Source organism: Liolophura sinensis, chromosome 6 (assembly GCF_032854445.1).
Source record: "Liolophura sinensis isolate JHLJ2023 chromosome 6, CUHK_Ljap_v2, whole genome shotgun sequence".
NCBI classification, from domain to species: domain Eukaryota; kingdom Metazoa; phylum Mollusca; class Polyplacophora; order Chitonida; family Chitonidae; genus Liolophura; species Liolophura sinensis.
Window position 1 is genome coordinate 38,943,403 of NC_088300.1, and position 8,417 is coordinate 38,951,819.

Here is an 8,417-nt window from a genome sequence, read left to right on the forward strand (position 1 = left end):
GTACTTCTGAGTATCAGTGTGACAATTATTTTTCTCGGTAATAGTATGTGTGTCAATAATTTCCACACAGTACTGTAGGCCTGTCGTGTACCGGTGCAGCTGCTTAAATTTTCAACCATTACTAGCGCGAAGGGTAAGGGCGTGGTCTGTAGACTTCACATGTTCGGCACTGTACCCCACTCTATTACAACACAAGTACAATCATTCATACACAAGGAATGCTTGCTCAGTGGTCCCCTACATGGACTTCCTGTGACTCCTTAATATCTCTGTGGGTTCATGTTTGATAGCCACTTAGCATAGTTCACCTCGGCATGAACGCACTGTCACCCCCTCATACCTAGCTCAAGGCTGAGCTGGAAGTTCCTACCGTAACGCCCAGTTTCGGTCATTTCGGTCGACGCGGATAATTTGGCTAAAAAACACCGGCTCAGACCCTACCTTATTTTTACTATCCACCGATTCCGTCCAAGGCCCGAAATGTCAAAGCCAGCATTGGTAAACCATCTTTCAACACTAATCCAGCCGTTTAAACTGTCGAATGGGACAACTCAAATCAACGTCTGCCATGTTTGGATTTTTTTTTTCATCTTCGGACAGGGTGATGGGCCGCGAAACTTTTATACCATTTCACACAGTGTTGTGGGACATGTCTGTATCATTTACGGGACACCACAGACGTAAAATCAGTTGATTGTCAAAGCCGTGTAATGTTCAACGACGATATCACAAATTATGTCAGGTTACGTGGGCCCAAACCGCATTCATTTACCGGCCCGGATAGCACAGTTGGTAGAGCGTCCGCTTCGGGACCGGTAGATCCAGAATCAATCCTTGATCGAGTCACACCTAAGACTTTAAAAGAGGAAGTTGTAACTTCCTCGCTTGGCGTTCAGCATGAAGGGGATAGTGCAACGACTGGTTGACCCGTATCAGTATAATGGCTCGGGCGGGGCCTCTTACTTGCCTTCCGTAAGTCGTCTCAGTGAAGCAGCACTAAATAAAAGAGCGGTGGAAATCCGTCCTGCTACAAGGAGGCACATTACACGTACATGCACCCTAAAGATTCATATGACTGAAAAATTGTTGAGTACGACGTTAAACCAAAAGCAATCACTCCCAAACCGCATTCATCTCTCCTGTAGACATTAGGCCTACTTAGACATGCTGTTCAGACTATACAAATACATTTTTGCCGTTCATGTTAGGGTTTAGTCAGCATGCAGTTGCTAAATAACAAATATCAGAGTCAGTGAAAAATTCATAAAGCATACCGATGGTATATGGGAAAGAGAAGGTCGACGGCACCTCATCAAACAATGTTTAAAATTTATTAAATCTTTCTTTTTTGTTCTTTGAGTTTATTAGAATTGAAGAATTTAAATTTTGCCCGTTGTCTTTCTCGCATACAAGGGATCTTGTGTTCTGTTTTTTTTTTCAAATACAGTAAAATTATTGAAAAGTTGTGTTAAAGCCGAGGGTGCTTTCTCCGACGTCAGCGATAACTAAGTCAGCACTGCTATCATCTTAGAAGCCACAGTACAAAACTGAAGCCTGACATCCAGCGAATCAAATGCCTAGATCACCCTCAGTGGTGCTTAGATTTATTTTCATTTGTGTCAGGATTGAGCATCAATCCAGTTGTATATCAATCTATTGTAATTTTGTAAACATTTAATAGGGGTCAGAATTACCTGTACTAGCAAAACCCCACCGGAGGTTGCGACCTGAATACCCCAGCCATGCATTTGCAGGCTACTCGTAAACTGTATAAATGATACCGTAGGCCTACTGTATGAACAATTCAAGCAATATAAGAAATATCCTTCCAGTACGCATATTTGCGAGAAAGCTATTTATCACTTGGTCCTTCATCGCCGAAGTTCACAACTTTAATGTGTCATAGGCTACTGCTTAGACTATTATACGGGAAATACCTTCGACGTTAGACAGCTAGAGCAAAAGTGACGTCACCTTACCGTCGGAGACGCACTGAAGCTTTGACAAGACGAAATTCACTAAACTTTTACTGGGATGAAAAAATCCTAAAAAAAAGTATTTAATGCCGATTTAAGATACTTTGAATGGTAGTCTTTCAGTGGACATAGACATGTAGTCTGGTGTTGTCTTTCACTTTAATACCCACATAGCACGTGCAGTGGACCTCTGTATGGACTCCGTGTCGCTCCTTAAAACCCCAGAGCATGGATTCATGTTTAATACTGACATAGCATAGTAGACCCCTGTACAACTCATCGTCACTCCCTAATACCAATATAGTGGGTTAATGCTTAATACTGGCATAGCACAATAGGTCCGTACGCGAACTCACTCCCTAATACCCAGTTGGATTCATGTTTAATACTGACCTAACACAGTACACCTCTGCAAGTTCTCACTGTCACTCCAGTGGGTTCGTGTTTAATACTGACCTAACACAGTACACCTCTGCAAGTTCTCACTGTCACTCCAGTGGGTTCATGTTTACTACTGACCTAACACAGTACACCTCTGCAAGATCTCACTGTCACTCCAGTGGGTTAATGTTTACTACTGACCTAACACAGTACACCTCTGCAAGATCTCACTGTCACTCCAGTGGGTTCATGTTTACTACTGACCTAACACAGTACGCCTCTGCAAGATCTCACTGTCACTCCAGTGGGTTCATGTTTAATATTGACCTAACACAGTACACCTCTGCAAGATCTCACTGTCACTCCAGTGGGTTCATGTTTAATATTGACCTAACACAGTACACCTCTGCAAGATCTCTCCGTCACTCTAGTGGGTTTCAATACTGACCTACACAGTACACCTCTGCAAGATCTCACTGTCACTCCAGTGGGTTCATGTTTAATATTGACCTAACACAGTACACCTCTGCAAGATCTCACTGTCACCCCAGTGGGTTCGTGTTTAATATTGACCTAACACAGTACACCTCTGCAAGATCTCACTGTCACTCCAGTGGGTTTCAATACTGACCTACACAGTACACTTCTGCAAGATCTCACTGTCACTCCAGTGGGTTCATGTTTAATATTGACCTAACACAGTACACCTCTGCAAGATCTCACTGTAACTCCAGTGGGTTCATGTTTAATATTGACCTAACACAGTACACCTCTTCAAGATCTTACTGTCACTCTAGTGGGTTCATGTTTAATACTGACCTAACACAGTACACCTCTGCAAGATCTCACTGTCACCCCAGTGGGTTCATGTTTAATATTGACCTAACACAGTACACCTCTGCAAGATCTCACTGTCACTCCAGTGGGTTCATGTTTAATATTGACCTAACACAGTACACCTCTGCAAGATCTCACTGTAACTCCAGTGGGTTCATGTTTAATAATGACCTAACACAGTACACCTCTGCAAGATCTTACTGTCACTCTAGTGGGTTCATGTTTAATACTGACCTAACACAGTACACCTCTGCGAGATCTCACGGTCACTCCAGTGGATTCATGTTTAATACTCACCTACACAGTACACCTCTGCTAAATCTCACTGTCACTCCAGTGGGTTCGTGTTTACTACTGACCTAACACAGTACACCTGTGCGAGATCTCACTGTCTTTTCGCTGGGTTCGTGTTTAATACTGACCTAACACAGTACACCTCTGCAAGATCTCGCTGTCACTCCAGTGGGTTCGTGTTTACTACTGACCTATCACAGTACACCTGTGCGAGATCTCACTGTAACTCCAGTGGATTCGTGTTTAATACTGACCTAACACAGTACACCTCTGCAAGTTCTCACTGTCCCTTCAGTGGGTTCATGTTTAATATTGACCTAACACAGTACACCTCTACAAGATCTCACTGTCACTCCAGTGGGTTCATGTTTAATACTGACCTAAACAGTACACCTCTGCAAGATCTCACTGTCACTCCAGTGGGTTCATGTTTAATATTGACCTAACACAGTACACCTCTGCAAGATCTCTCCGTCACTCTAGTGGGTTTCAATACTGACCTACACAGTACACCTCTGCAAGATCTCACTGTCACTCCAGTGGGTTCATGTTTACTACTGACCTAGCACAGTACACCTCTGCAAGATCTCACTGTCACTCCAGTGGGTTCGTGTTTAATATTGACCTAACACAGTACACCTCTGCAAGATCTCTCCGTCACTCTAGTGGGTTTCAATACTGACCTACATAGTACACCTCTGCGAGATCTCACTGTCACTCCAGTGGGTTCATGTTTAATATTGACCTAACACAGTACACCTCTGCAAGATCTCACTGTAACTCCAGTGGGTTCATGTTTAATATTGACCTAACACAGTACACCTCTGCAAGATCTCACTGTAACTCCAGTGGGTTCATGTTTAATATTGACCTAACACAGTACACCTCTGCAAGATCTCACTGTCACTCCGTTGGATTCATGTTTACTACTGACATAGCACAGTACATTTCTGCGAGATCTCACTGTCTTTTCACTGGGTTCGTGTTTAATACTGACCTATCACAGTACACCTCTGCAAGATCTCGCTGTCACTCCAGTGGGTTCGTGTTTACTACTGACCTATCACAGTACACCTGTGCGAGATCTCACTGTAACTCCAGTGGATTCGTGTTTAATACTGACCTACACAGTACACCTCTGCAAGCTCTCACTGTCACCCCAGTGGGTTCATGTTTAATATTGACCTAACACAGTACACCTGTGCGAGATCTCACTGTCACTCCAGTGGGTTCATGTTTAATATTGACCTAACACAGTACACCTCTGCAAGTTGTCACTGTCACTCCAGTTGGTTTATGTTAAATGCTGACATGAACTCACCGCTACTCCGTTCTACCCCAATAAGGCCATATATTCATAGCCATGAACCCACTGGAAGTAAAAGTACATCAACATTTCTTTATTAGGCCAGACCCATGTCAACCGTAAGGTAGATTTCAACCATGGGTGATCCAAACTGTATTGGTGTTATTCATAAATCAACCCTATTCATACTACAGCTTTAACTCACCGAGTTTGCCAGGTACACGGCAAAAGTTACTGGTTTACTCTAGGTTACTGCATGCATCCTTAAACTTGTCATATAACTCAGAATTTCTTGAAAACGATTTTAAACCCTAATCAAATAAATGAATGAATACATAAATAAATCTTTCATAAAGGTTTGGTTATAAAAGAGATAAATAAAGAACAATTTGAATGAAAAGGTATCTGAAACTAGATTCCCAACTTCATCTCCCAAGGAATCCATTTGGATTCAGGCAAAGTTTGATGGAAAATAAATGTATGTATGTATGTATGTATGTGCGTGCGTGCGTGCGTGCGTGCGTACGTATGTATGTATGTATGTATGTATGTATGTATGTATGTATGTATGTATGTATGAATGTATGTATGTATGTATGTATGTATGTATGTATGTATGTATGTATGTATGTATGTATGTATGTATGTATGTATGTATGTATGTTTTCGCTCGTAATTAACAATTTTCAGTCATGTTATGACGAGGGATCATAAGACCTGTGTTCATATACTGTGTCTCGGCTGGTAGAGCGCCTGCTTCGGAGGCGGTAAATCCAGGGTTAATCCTGAGTCGGGTCAGACTTATGACGTTAAAAGGGGAAGTTGTAACTTCCTCGCTTGGTGTTCAGCATTAAAGGAGAAGAAAATATAAAAATGATGTCAAAATCAGATGAAAGAACGTCAAAACCTATTTGCAAATATAGTCTTTAATATTTTTTTTTTGATTTTTCTTTTCAAGAGAAAGTGGTATTTGAAAAGATTTTTGTATGGTGGGTATTTGGGGCCAACTTTTGGTATTTATCGTTGTTGCATAACAATGCTCTAAATAAGGATGTGACGCTTGTTTAATAAATTTTTTTGAATGTAAATTTGTTGTTTATATCGAAACATATGCATTTAGCGAAAATTATGATAATATTTATGAACATATTAAAAATATAAATATGATCCAAGTTGAGGTTTAATACATTTGTTAGCTGAAAAGAACAAATTCTAGTGAAAAATATTTATCAAACCTGTGTTACATCATCATTTATGACATTCTTAAACAAAGACAATAAATGACAAAAGGTGGTCCCAAATACCCACCATACAAAAATTATTTTCAAGCGTCTTTTTCTTCTTAGGGAAAAATCGGAAAAAGTATTGAAGACCACATTTAGGAATAACTTTTCGCACTCTTTAATCTGAACTTTATGTCATTTTTATGTTTTCTCCACCTTTAAGGGGATAATGCAACGTCTAATTCACCAGTATCGATATAATGGCTCGGGTGGGGCGACTTTCTTCCCTTCAGTAAGTCATCTCAGTGAAGCAGCGGTAAATAAAACAGCGGGGGAAATCCGCCATGCAACGAGGAGGCACACTACACGTGCATGCACTCTAATGACTCTTCGTCGTTATATCACTGAAAAATTGTCCAGTACGACGTTGAACCCATAGGCACTCAGTCACTCACTCTTGTGGCAGGGCGAGTCCATGTCGCTAAAGTGCTGCCGCCACCGTATTACCGTATACAGACGCGCCATTAAAACGGGGTCTCTCTCTCAGAGTGTTCAGGTGTAACTCTTGTGTCACTAAATACATATATATATACACTCTAAAACATAACACTAATTGGGTAGGAGGGGACAAGAAGGGAATGGTAATGGGCCATCTTCCACTACACTGCGCCCTGTTAAATTAGGGTATATTTTAAGCTACGTACATAACAGTGGCTACTAGTATTTTATTTTACCTTGTAACTTCACCGATCATCTACAACTTACTGCTTACATGTTTGTGTACTTCTTAGAATGGCATGTTGATGATTGTTCTATGTATTGCCTTCATTCTTATCTTGTATATACAAATTCACTCATGTTTCCTTATTTATCAACAACGGAAAATCAGGGCATTTGAGTCCTCGCCGATTTGAGTGAATTTACTTCGTGCAAAAAAACTTTTGTTATTACATATGTTGCAGTTTGATGCAATTTTTGTATTGCAAATCAAAGTGGTATACCTTGCATAATAAACAAATTTGTTGTATTTTGTATAACTGATTATGCATGTATCAGAAGTAAGTCTGGTGATAATATTTTCCTCATTCTTTTTTATTTCTCTTTTCCGAGAAAAAACTTGGTAACTACATGTAAATATTGAAATGCAAATAAACTGCACCGAAGTCAAACTGTTAGTCTACATGGATACAACCATGTTTGATTGAATAATTTTACCTGGAGCTCCGACATTAAATCATGCTGGCTTTAATTCATTTGTAGGTGTTTGTTTTCTTGTCTAATACATGTATTTACATGTGACACATTCGTAGTGCTATTAAACTCGAAATTAAATTCATGCCACTTACTTGTGTGGTGGATCATTGTCATCGGTGGTTCCATAGTCTTCCAAAAAGTCATAAATGGACGTTAATATAACATGCCTGTTCGTACAGTTGACAGTAAAGCCTTCGTGCTCGGTGATACAAACTAAGTCTTGCTGCTGTTCGTCCATCATGTCTATAATCCTCGGCACTTCCTGGCAGCAGAGGCACTCTACATTAACTGGCATAAGAACATAGTTCTCACAATTACACCTAAAAATAATATAAATTTGATGTTGAGAGAGAACCATATATAGGTCCGTAGATTTCTTGATGCGGTGAGAAAGTTTTTTCTAAATCTCAACTGACGTAAAATATCTGTTTTTGTAAAAATATGCATCTTGGCAAATTTTCACTTGCATGTTGTCTACTCAATATGACGTGAATCAAAAAAGGTTGAATCTTTTTATTTAATCGTGATATTCGAGATCGATGATATTAGGGCACTTTACCGCTTGAGGCAGCGGAAAGCAGACGATGAGGTGATAGATAACATGGGAGGGAATAGGAAAATGAATAACACTGGGCAATATTGTGAGAGCTACAGCTTATAATAACCAGAAATAACAGTATGCTTGCTATAGAACAATCTGCGTAGCATATGTAAATTATGAACGTTAACGAAACCTAGTTTGGGACATATGACGCCGTGATTCAGAGGTCTGTATTAGTTTCCATGTTATTTTGACAATGTGTTCACCTCCGTGTCTGCGTGAGGAAAGCGTGTTAAACCACTAACGCCGGGATGTCCGCGGTCTCGAATAGCAAAGAAATTTAATTATTTGATTGGCGATTTAAGCTATACTCAAGAATATTTCATTTATAATACGGCGGCCACCATTATAGTGCTATGAAATCGCAAAATAGCAAGGAATTAACTGAGATAATATGCAGTTACCAGCTCAAGTTGTCGGTCCGAAAATCTTTAGGTTTCTGACAGCTATCGCCGTGGGCTCGCTGTCAGGTGAATGAGAGGAGCGGTTTAGGGCTCCAAGCGCTGAATCGGTTCGTATAGAATCATATACCTATGTACGGGTCG